This window comes from Lygodium microphyllum, chromosome 17 (assembly GCF_053477565.2).
Source record: "Lygodium microphyllum isolate KBCC chromosome 17, Lygodium_microphyllum_v1.1.10, whole genome shotgun sequence".
Lineage (NCBI taxonomy): Eukaryota > Viridiplantae > Streptophyta > Polypodiopsida > Schizaeales > Lygodiaceae > Lygodium > Lygodium microphyllum.
The window spans coordinates 128,619,150-128,631,940 of record NC_141151.1 but is presented as its reverse complement, the minus strand read 5'-3'; positions in this window follow the sequence as shown (position 1 = coordinate 128,631,940).

Sequence of the window (12,791 nt, the reverse complement as noted above, 5' to 3'; positions counted from 1 at the left end):
GCAATCTAGGACTTTTCGCGTTTGCCACGTAGCAGAAGTATTCTGTCCGTTCCCACTTAGGACCAACCTGAATCAGGGTTTTCCCTATTGGTCATTTCCTAAATGGCAACTAGCGTCGAACCCGAGCAAACTACTTTACGCAGAAACGCCAAGTCCGAAGCAGATTCACGATGCACTTGGTTCAAGGAGAATAGGAAACGAGAGGGATACAAGGCTTGACCTCTCTACCATAAGGCATAGTCCCATTCCGTTCCCCTAAAACAATGTAAATTGGGATTATTATAACTTAGACTTCTAGGGGAGTGCCCTTGCTGTTCATGTCCTTTGAAAGATCTTCTTGCTGTCCATCATGATTGAAAAAAGTTTCTGGCCAACTGGGACCACCCATCCGTAGGATGGACCCATGGCCACATCCACTGCACTTTCCTCATGTTGTTTTAGTTATCTAATTGCCTACCACATTTAGTTGGACATGCATCAAACAGCTTCCTTAATTAGTCCGTTAGGCACTGGTTCCTTCATGTAATCATAGTATTTGACATAGAAAAACAATGTCAAACAAGTTCCTTTTCAACATGTTATCATATTTATCTTTGAAATATATAAATTCCAGCCCGTAAGCTTATCCATAATCCGCCTAAAGGCTATCTAGAAATCCACAGGGATTACTAATCCAAGATTCCACCCATACTAGTATGCGGGCCTCGAGATCCAATCCCGAGTCACGTTGGCCTCTTGTGTAGATCCCAATTGGCCAAGAACTTTTCTCAATCATGATGGACAGTGAGAAGATCGTTTCAAAGGATATGAACAGAAAAAGGGCGCTGACCTAGAGTCTAAGTTATAATGATTCTGATTTACACTCTTTTAGGGGAATGGAATGGAACTATGCCTTATGGTAGAGAGGTTGAGCTTCGCATCCCTCTCGTTTTCCATTCTCCTTGAACCAAGTGTAGCATGAATCTGCTTAGGACCTGGTGTTTCTACGTAAAGTAGTTTGCTCGGGTTCGACATTAGTTGCCGTTAGAGAATGACCAATAGGGAAAACCCTAATTCAGGCCGGTCCTAAGTGGGAATGGCCAGAATACTTTCGCTATGTAGCAGACACGGAAAGTCTTAGATCGCAAACCCCGTAACATTCCATGGGAGTTCCGGGCGGAGCTTTCTAGACATCCTTTCCAATGGATTGCTAAGACATGTCCTGAAGATAACAAGTGGACACGTTACATTAAGTTATTGGTAGGGTTTCCAACTAACTTGCCCCCATCAGGTACTCCAAGACCTCGCGGAGTTCTAGCCTATAGCTAGGGACATGGAGCGTGATAGGTTTGGATTAGCTGCAAGAGTTTCTGGTCATTATGCAGAGTGATATTATAGGTTTCTTCTTGGGCACTCTCACTTGGGGCTCTTAATTACCCGTCTAAGTTTTGAGGTCTTCTCCTATTGGTGGATTCATTTAGTTTCTTAAGTCTGAGTGAGTTCCTTATTATTTACAAAAAATCCTCAATTACCCTCACTCAGTGTGTCTATGTATGAGCTTCTTTTTGTACAATGTGAGAAATCGAGCATTCAACTTTTCTTCAAGTATCGAAAAACAATGCGAAGTGCAATGCAAAATGGTTAATGTAGCTTCAACATTCTCATCTACATTCTCCGTCTAATAGGGCTTTAAGATCTGTCATTAGCCGCTCTTGCTGGTCTCTAGGGTCTACGCTGCATCTTTCTTCTAGTCAAGGTCTAATTGAGGGTCTATGGCTTAGTTTGGTGCTCTTAGCGGGGTGGATAGCTAGCAAGTTGGCAAGTGTCATTGCTAGATATGCAATTCACTGATTCTCTCATTTATTGCACCAGAAAGGTGTTATGTTCACGTGTATTGCTCTTGGGGGTTTCTCCTAGAGGGCGGTCAAGATCTAGAGATGTTATATTTGATAAGTTATAGATTTGGCCCAGTTGTTTTGAATTACAAGGTCCGAGTGTCAGATTCGGCCCGTTTGAGTGGCCTAGGGCCAAATGATATCAGGGCCAAATCTGAGGACCGAGTGTTTGAGGAACATAAGGCCATTCCAATGCCATGTGACAAGGTGGACCAAATGGTCAATCGTCTGAATCGGTCGGGCTGACCGCCACTTCTAGGCACTAGATCTCGGCAAACACACTACTAATGGGACCTAAAATGGGCCGGTACTAGCTATGACACTAGTCGGACCTCATGCACACAACCAAAAACCCCACCACGATCTTGTGGAGTAGGAGTGTCTATAATATACTATTGTATACTAAATAGACTCAATTATGCGTTTGTAGCTGATATATAGTCCAACGAACCTTTCCCCAAACTCCAAAAAAGGGAGTATTCCATACATATTGGTAATAAATACCACGAGAAACATACATAGGAGGCACCCCACAAGCTGATTGACGAGCCCCACTATGACTCTCCTACTCCTTGGGGATTGGGCCTAGGATGCATCACTCTAACATAAAGTATATACGATACCAACTCCACTCTTTCATTTTAAACATATTCCAAGAGATAGCATATGTCATTACTAAAAAATTCCCCAAGAAAACGATCGACTACCCTACAGTTTAGGTTATCTCACACACTCAAGCATAGGTCATCATAACAGAAAACAAGTGCTATGCATCCAATTCTTTGTATTTTGATACCATGATTGATATGCACATGCAAAAGTGGAGGATCCTAAAGTTCTTGAACACAATTTTCAATCACAAATGTGTCGTGCACAATCAAGCTTTCCAATGCTCATTTACTAACTCGTTACGGTGATGTAAGGATAGCATCAAGACAATTCTCATGCTACTATCCTCTTAATTAAAATAAAATGAATCCTATACCATGATATGCATAAGCAAAATCAGCAATGAATAGCACCCAAATCGCATCATGCAAACACCCCATCCCCTACTTTTAAATATTGCTTTTGTTGCATAGGTATAAGGGTTCATTTTGTCATTTTTTGATGCATGAAAAGTGATAAATCACAAACTTTAACAAAGAGATAGGAAAAAATGAGGCTAAACCTCATGCTTTGCTACTACCATACATTCACAAACACTCATTATATTTTTTTCTTGTTTTTATGAAGCATATTTCTATTTCTTCCTTATTTTTCCTTCTTTTTTAGCATTTATTGATCAATAATCACTTTTATTTTTTGATTTTTTCATACCAATCATTTCAACAGACTGAAACTCAATTTTATTTTCCATTTTTCCCCATAGGAACACATTTTACCCACCCAAAACAACAATACTATCATTTTACCCTTAAAAACCGCATTTTGGGTATTGGGGGTTTTAAATAGCACATTAAATCATTACAAAATCATATTTTTCTCATAAACAAGAATTAAACATGATGCAACCAACACTCAAACAATTTTTCATCGAATAAGAATAGCATTTCTATCATAAAATATTAAAAAACCTTCATTTCCTTCATAAAAAATAGTCATACCGTGTTTTCTACAAAACTCGAGACACATTGAATGATTGCATGACAAGCAAAAAAAGCCTCCAATGCTCTGAATTCCATCCTACACATCAATCTTTAGTATCTCCATTAATCTCCATCATCATTTTTCTTCAATCTCCTTTTGGATTCCTCCTTCAAGGTAATGCATATGAACAACCCATAGGGAGGAGAGAGAAAGACTAGAACAACAACTCAGCAAGCTGAGTAGCAATTGGAGAAGTTGAGAGAGGTGATGGAAGGCAAAGACATCAAGCATCAGGCTGGTAAGATCAAATGATATGGGTATATTGAGGTGGCCTAGCCCCCTCCCTCTAAAAAAAAAATTCGGCGCCTTGTAAGATGTCACCGTTTTCTCCATGCCATGAAAAAAAAATGCCCCCCCCCCATTCGTCAAATTTTTGGCGGCTGGGAGAGCCGAAAGATCACCCCCCTTCCTACCTAAGTCCTTTTACACTTTCCCTCTTTTGGTCCTCCACTTCTGGCACCCCCATTCTTGCGTCTGGTGTCCATTTTATGAGCTGAAAATTTTTAACTGACTGCCTCGGGGTCCCACACTATGTGGCACTTCCACAAGTCTCATCCGACATCCTGAGAGATTTGAAAATTTTCCAATCATTGCTCGGTGGGTCTTTAAAGAAGTTTTGGCACTCGTGGGCTACTTGCTGCTTAAAATCGACTTGATTGCCTATGTTGCCTTCGACAAAGTTTATTTTTCCCTTGAAATTTTTATTTTTTGACTATATTTAAGCACCTTTCGAAGGAAAAATTCCACTGTGCTCAGTATATCGAGATGTGAGATAAAGGAGATTTAGGGTGCCAGATATGAGATAAAGGAGATTCGGGGCCCCTTGAGAATAAGGCTCTCCATTATCGTAGCAGCATCCACTTCATTCTTCCTTACATCCTCCTTCAACTTCAATAAAGATATCTTCCATATCAGCTTTGTCTCACCATCTTCCCCTTCGGTTACATCACGGCCACTTTATTCTTTGTTGTCTCTGCTACAGCCACAATCTTGTCCTTCGGCTTCTCTATCGCTACAACGTCTGTCCTTCGAGCTCCCTCCTTCTGTTCGCCATTATAGTCGACTTTTTCTTCAATGTTTTTGCTTCTGTCATCTTCTATGGTAGAAACATTCTCGTCTTTGTCTTCATTCCGAGCTCCTCCGTCATTAATGCCGTCGTCTTCCTTCAACTTCAGAAAGGCTTGTCTCTTTTGCTGCTTTCAACTTCATCTCGCTCCTTTATTTGGCAACTTGTCATCTTCTTTGTCCGATTCTTCTTTTCACTGTCTTCACTGCAGCCTCGTCCTTCTTCACCTTTGTCTGTGTCCCCGTTGTCATGATATTATGAGGACACAGTGTGAAAAATTATGGAATGCATCATCATCCGACTTCTCTATTGATCTAGAGAGTCATTGTGATCTCAGCCTTTAGTACTAGTGTGAGTTGTATGGATTATCCAAAAATACTAGATTTTTGGATAATTTTAGTCTATTTTTTATATTATTTATTGTAAAAATTTGTAAAAGTTAGAAAAAGATTCTAGATTAGTGTAATATATCAAATATATATTTTGAATTTCTCCTTCTCGCGCAGCAGTGCATCGAGTTGGAAGGGTAGAGGGGGGATAGAGGAGCCAGCAAGCTCCTCGCTAGAGCTTGCTCGGCTCCACAGGGCATGCAGATGGACACGTCGAGGGGGGGAGGATTCCCTCCCCTCCCCTATAAAATTGAGGGTGGGCGGCAGCGACAAGGGAGGCTACAAGGGAGGAGAGGACGAAGCCTTGGCGCTGGTGGAGCTGCTATCGAGCTGTAGGAGGGAGGACGAAGACGTGGATAACGCCGGCTGGTGCTGCTGAGCTACCGCTGTCACCTGCCGCCTCTATCCTCTCTCCCCACATGTGCCATCATCGCCGCCTGCAGATTACCCCCCGTCATCGCATCAAATTTCCCCCCCACGTGGCTCCTGTGATTCCACAAAAACTTCAAGAAGCTTCTTGAAGCTTCTAAGGGGGGGGCTCCTTAAGCCCCCCTTCCTATACTTTTACCCTTTCACCCCCCATATCCCCTTTTACACTAACCCCCCCTCCCCGGTTTTTCTTAGAACCCTTTTACCCCCTCCCGGTTTTACCCCATTAGAAATCCTTTCACCCCGCCCCGGTCTTAAGGCCTTAACCCTTTCTGAGGGGCCATTAAACCCCACACCCCTTGGCCTCATAACCCACAAATTCCCCCCCGTGCCTAAATCTATAACTCCCTTCTTGTGTTGAAACCCTATGTTTCACCCCCCCCCCCCTCATATTCTTTTTTTCTTAACACACCCCCTAAGCCCTTTCTAACCCCTGTGTCCCCTTTTTCCTTACCCACCCTTTTCCTCCCTCTGTATTATAAGCCTTCACCCTTCACCTTTCCCTTTCACCCCGGTTTAAATCCCTAAAGCCTTTACTACTCCATGTCCTAAAACCTCTCTAAAAAAATTCCCCTTCCTATACCTTTTACCCCAAGCCCAAAGTTCTCCCAAGGTTCATGTGGTTGCGAAGCCACACTCACACATAACCTTTTTTCCGTGTATATACCTTATAGGGCCTTTTTAGGCTTTGGAAACCTTTCCCTCCCGAAGAAGCTAAGATCTTAAAGGTCTTATTACCCCTTCTCATGGTCAATTCTTTAAAGGGCTCCTTGCCTCGTAAAAGAGAAGAAGAGTATTGAAGCGGTGGTGTAATTCCGGAAAAGGAGTGTAAAGCTACCCTCACGTTCGAGGGATTACAACTGCGATGCCACCTAAGAAAGTCCAAGGAGTAGCTGCGGGAGGGCCATCTCCCAGTATCCATGTGGATATCTCACCCCAAAACCAGGTTTTTCCTTCTTGGTTTTATATGGGTTTTAATTCAATCATGAAAGATGAATTGTTAGGATAAGATATATTTTGTCCTAGTTATTTACGATGAAGGAATTTAGTTTAATTGAAGATGCAAAATGGATAATGTATAAAACATAGTTTTCCTTTAAAAAGCATTATGCAATGAAACAAATTATGAGCAAGATTATTACCCACTAAAGTAGTATATTTCGGCTAAATCTTGAAGGTATAAAAACTGCATCTTGCACCATGAACCCCTATTCTTTTTTTGCAATGAATCATCATAGAAGATGAAATTCATGAAAGGTTTCTTACGTTGCTTGAACTCTAGGAAGTTATCATTGCTAACTGCATATCTTAGTAAGAAAAAGATTGTTATTTAGCATGAGTTTCGTTCGCAAGGAAAAAGAAAGATTAATTAAATTTACCTAACCTCAAAGTAATAATGTTTAGGACTGAAAAATCAATTGTCACAAGGATAACAAATCGTGCCGAGGTGATCTCAATATTACCTTCTAAAAGTTAACCGAATTAATGTAAACTTAGAAATACCTATGCTGCGAAATATGCCTTGGAAATGATTTAAAAAAACCAAGAAACGTTTATACCTTAAATACTTGCCTACCTTCCTTGATTGTAGGGCCAATAAATCATAAATAAAAAAAGAACTAGGGTTTGTCCCTGAGGTTCTTAAAAAGAGACCCTAGGTCCGCGACAAACGTCAGCTTAAAGAAACTAAAACGGATTGTTTCATTGTATATTATGATGCAGGACTTGCACAACAAGTATGAAGTCATATGGACTTGTGATTGATTCACAAAAAGGAAGGTTAAATACCCTCAGCAAGGATGGCGGATCCTTACACAAGTTATCTTGCAAAAGGATGTATTCTTTGATATCCTTCTAAATAAGGAAAGTTAAAATCCAAAAATTAAAGTATCCAATGAACTTTAGGGTTGACCAAGTTGGGTTAATAGGGTACGCTCTAACCCAAAATATAAGGGACCTTGCCAAGTTGCAAGACACCCTGGAATGAGTGCTGATGCATTCGAAAGGAAAGAATCATTTCTTAGCAGTTTGCCAACAACAAGATCGGTTAATGGAAGTGTTTGTGCTTGCTAGAGATTTTAGAAGCACAATTTGATTTATGAATTACAAATTAAATAAATATCTATACTTCACATTGAAGGCCTGAAGGGAGAGGCAGCTTCAGTTACCCCCGACTGCCTGCCTGACCCTAACCAAGGGGGTTGTTGACGGCGTCGGGAACGTGGACCGAACCCGCTACGAGAGGTCTTTCCATTGAGCTCTACTTGGAGCAGGAGGATGCTTGGGTGCCAGGGGAGCTCTGGCCGTAAATCCCTCGCCTTTCGGGTCCTGCACAAGAGGCAAACGTGACTCGGGATTGGATCTCGAGGCCCGCATACTAGTCTACGGGCAGAAGCTTGGATTAGTGATCCGTGTGGATTACTGGATAACCTTCGGGAGGATTATGGACAAGCCTACGGGTGGAAATCCTTGTATTTCAAAGATAAAAATTATGTTATGTTAATAAAGAACTTGTTTGATATTGTTTTTCTATGTCACGTGATAAGATTAGGTGAAGGAATCAGTGCTTAACGGATTAATTAAAGAAGTTGATTGTTACGTGTCAAATTAATGTGTTAGATAATTACATAACTAAAACAAGCCGAGGAAAGTGCGGGGAATGGGCCATGGGTCCGTCCTATGAATGGGTGGCCCCAGTTGGCGGGGAACTTTTCTCAAATCTCAAAGAATAGCAGGATGATCATCAAAGGACACGAACAATGAAAGCGATGACCTAGAGTTATGTCTTACCCGATTTACATTGTTTTAGGGGAACGGAGTGGGACTATGCCTTATGGCAGAGAGGTTGAGCTTTGCATCCCTCTCGTTTCCCATTCTCCTTGAACCAAGTGCAGCGTGAATCCGCTTCGGACCTGACATTTCTGTGTAAAGTAGTTCGCTTGGGTCCGACGCTAGTTGCTGTTAGGTAATGACCAATCAGGAAAACCCTAATTCTAGTCGATCCTAAGTGGGAATGGCCAAGATACTTCTACTACGTGGTAGACACGGGAAGACCTAGATCGCAAATCCCGTATCATTCCATGGGAGTGTTGGGCAGAGCTTTCTAGACATCCTTTCCGATGGACTGCTAAGACGTGTCCAGGATGATACTAGTGGACACGTTATAGTTGGTATCAGAGCCGACCAACAACGGAATTATTTTATGAAATCTCAATGAAATAAAGTAAAGAAATTGTTGCTGTCCAAACATTTCCTTACCTTCAACACTGTCTTGCAGAATTATGAAGCCTGGAACAAGTTTTTGGTATTTTGGGTCATGTTTATGACTGCAATGCATTCTCCACTTTATAGACAAAGGATTGGGATGATGAATATCCTGGAGCAGATTTATAATCCATCACCTTTGTAGATAGAATGAAGATGGACGGGTGCTTCAGGAATCTGCTATATAGCCGCCCACCGGTTTGCTTATCTATAGACCAACCTAAAGAGGATCAAGTGGTTGGAAGACTTGAAAGTCATGAAGCTGTTCATTTTTGTGGAAGCTCACGTAAATTTGACTTTACATATTCGAGGATGGAGGGTTGAAATGAACTCATATGTATATGAGGAAGTAACCCATGTAATCCCCGCCGATAGGATTAAAGTGTTGGGCCGCCATGAGAAGTATGGATTCCAACGAAAAGGATATCCTGAACTTCCAATGACTTATCGATTCCTGAAGATCCATGACCCAAAACCCTACTATTACACAGTTCCTGTAGATAAATGTAATACAACTTTGTTCTCCCCAAACTAAATGTAACAATTGACTTATCATCACAGGGAACGTTGTATTCGAAAGGGCTATGCCTATGTAAATACAAATAAAGACTTCTTTTTATCAATGTCTGGCTGTGCATAAGAGTTGATAAAAAGTTAAGTAGCTACATTGTTTATGAGATAGCTGAATTAAAGATAAGCTAACGTCGATTATCGTATAATAGCGTTAAGAAAACCTTTATTCAGGCACAACCCCAGGTACATGTTCCAAATTTGCCTCCTACATCAAGTACTGATGTGATCTAGGAGAAGAAGTTCCTTCTCAAGCAGATTAAGCCACCCGAGTTTGACGAGAGAGGCAGATTTGTCCAGGCTGATGCTCAAATTTGGATTGAATCCATGGAGGATTACTTTGAAGCAGCCGGTACTTCACCCACCAATCAGGCTATTCTCGCCAAGTTAAAACTCACTGGCAAAGCCAGACTTTGGTGGAAGCAATGGTGCAGGGATCAAGGGATCGCAGAGGGATCCGTTACCTGGGAGAAGATGAGGAAAGCTGTGTAGGGTAGATACTTACCACCTGCATATCGCACGCAAAAAATGAACGAGTTCTACGAGCTAAAACAGCTAGGACTCACTCATGATGCATACAACTCCAAATTCGTCTCACTTTTAAAGTATGCGCCACAGATGGACATGACACAGCAGGTGTCCAAATTTTGTGCAGGTTTTAATCCACCAGTAAATACCCATCTCGAATCTATGCGTCCGTTAGATCTTCAGGATGCACTCATTCGAGTGGCACCTATAATTCAGGAGGTGCAAGCTAGACCAAGGGGTAACAAAACTTGGTCTTGTAATGACCCGAACAAAGGAGCATTCAGACCTCAAATGAAGAGAGCTCAAGGTCATAATCAGGGACAAAGAAAGAAAGCAAGGACGAATAACGTCAACAACTTTGTTCCTACTCAAAGTAATGGCCGAAACCTCTGTTGTTTCCACTGCAACAAACCGGGTCACTTCAAGAGGCAATGTCCCAAGCTCAACGGAGGACATCGCCAAGTGCCTTTCCAAGGAGCAGGCCATGGTCAAGGAGCCGCTACCCGAGGAAGAGAAAGAACTGCCTGCATTGCCAATAGACAAGGATGCGAAGAAGAAGAAGAAGAAGATCCGACCATGGAAGTAGAATTCGAAAGAGCAACAGTCCATGCCACTTTACACAAGAAAGGGCTGAATCACCAGTTCTCAGTGATTCAGACACCGTCGGACTATCAAGGTAAAGGTTGAAAAACCTTGATTGATTGCGGCAGTACACATTCCTTTATCTCACTAGCATGTGCAAAAAGATTAGGAATAGCCACATTAGAAGCACCTACCCTGCTTGTGGAATTGGCAAATGGTCGTGAAGTAACTTGTACTAGGCAAACTGCTAAGGTGGAATTCTTTCTAGGAGGAAAGAAGAGTTCGGTTAAATTCAGAGTCATGAATTTAGGTATCCATGAGTGTCTACTCGGAATGGATTGGCTTAAGCCCAACAATGCCCACATTCACTGTGGAAAGGGTCAAGTTTCCTTTCGAAACTCTGAAAGGGAATTAGTTACAACTCAAGGTGAGACAGGAGTGCCAAGAATCCAATTGGCCAAAGTATCTCGGATCATAAAAGGAGTCAGAAAAGGATTACCTGTTTACTTGATCAAACTCAACAAATTAGATCAAAAGCAAGAGTCTCATGAAGGACCTTCTTGGCTAAAGGAATACGCGGACGTATTCCCTGAAGAGTTGACCGAACTTCCACCTCAAAGAGAAGTGGATCATGAGATTAGATTAGTGCCTGGAGCTGCACCAATTGCCAAGAGACCTTATAGAATGTCCATACCAGAAGCAATTGAGCTCAAGGAACAACTCAAGCAACTGTTAGATCAGGGCTACATCCGGCCTAGCAATTCACCGTGGGGAGCTCCATTACTATTTTAGAAAAAGAAAGATGGGACACTTCGACTATGTATTGATTACGGAGGGTTGAATCAATCAACAGTCAAGAACAAGTATCATATTCCTAGAATAGATGAGCTTCTTGATCGTCTTCAGGGTGCAAAGATCTTTTCCAAGATTCATCTCTGGTCAGGTTACTATCAGATAAGGATCAAGGAAGAAGATATCCCAAAGACGGCCTTCAATACAAGATATGGGCACTTTGAGTTCCTAGTTATGTCATTCGGGCTTACGAATGCACCTGCCACCTTCAATAGATTAATGCAGGACATCTTTAGGCCATATCTTGATGATTTCGTGCTTGTCTTCTTCAATGACACTTTATTCTATTCTAAACAGGAAGAAGATCATGAACCTCAACTACGGATTGTCCTTGAGACAATGAGGTCACATAAGCTGTATGAAAAAATGAAAAAGTGTGCATTCTTCAAGCGTCATATTGAATATCTAGGATTCATAGTATCATCATAAGGAATATCAGTGGACCCATCCAAGGTCAGAGATGTGCTTGAATGGCCAACACCGGTATCTGTCAAAGAAATACACAGCTTTCTTGGATTGACAGGATGGTCTAGGGTCTTCATCAAAAACTATGCTTTGATTGCAGCACCTCTGACGGACTTACTAAAGAAGCAGACTTCCATTACATGGTCAACTCCCGAACAAAATAGCTTCGATAGACTGAAGCAAAGTTTGGTATCAGCACCTATTTTAAAACTTCCAGACCTCAATAAGGAGTTCGAGGTAGTAACTGATGCTAGCATTCTTGCCTTGGGGTGTGTACTTATGCAAGAAGGTCATCCAATAGCATACTCTTCGAGGAAAATCGAAGAGCCATGAAAAGAATTATGCTACGCATGATCTGGAATTGCTAGCTATCATCCATGCTCTAAAGCTTTGGAGACACTACCTATTGGGTAACAAGTTTACTCTAGTAATCGATCATAAGAGTCTCAAATGGATCTTTACCCAGAACGAGCTCAACATGAGGCAATGTCAGTTGATTGAAGTATTGGAGGAATATGACTTTGAAATCAAGTACCGACCAGGGAAAGAGAATGTAGTTGCTGATGCACTTAGTCGCAAGGCATTCCTAAATTCCCTGATTTTGTAGAATCCATCAACGGCCAGGTCTCTAGCTACAAAAGTATCTATGCCAAACAACCCTATACTTGAGTTAGCTAGAGAGGAAGCATGCCATGATTTGGCTTACCAAACAATGCTAAAGGGAATCTCTACCAAGGAGCAGAATCAAAAGTTGCAAGCTAAGTATTAGGAGTTTTCCATTGATAATGGACTTTTCTACTACAGAACAACGCTATGTATACCAACAAGCCAGTCACTTAAGCAGAAGATAATGTGGGAAGCTCATGATTCTCCTTTCGCAGGACATCCTGGCTATGCTAAGACTCTTAATGCAGTTAGGAAGAGATACCATTAGGAGAGGCTCAAAGGTGACGTTCTCAAATATGTCACTGAGTGTTTGTCTTGCCAACGTATCAAAGCCAAACATGTCATGATGCCAGGGAAACTGCAACCACTTGACATTCCCCAAATGAAATGGGAATTCATCAGTATAGATTTTGTTGTAGGCATACCCCAAGTCCAGGGAGGATACAACTCCATCAT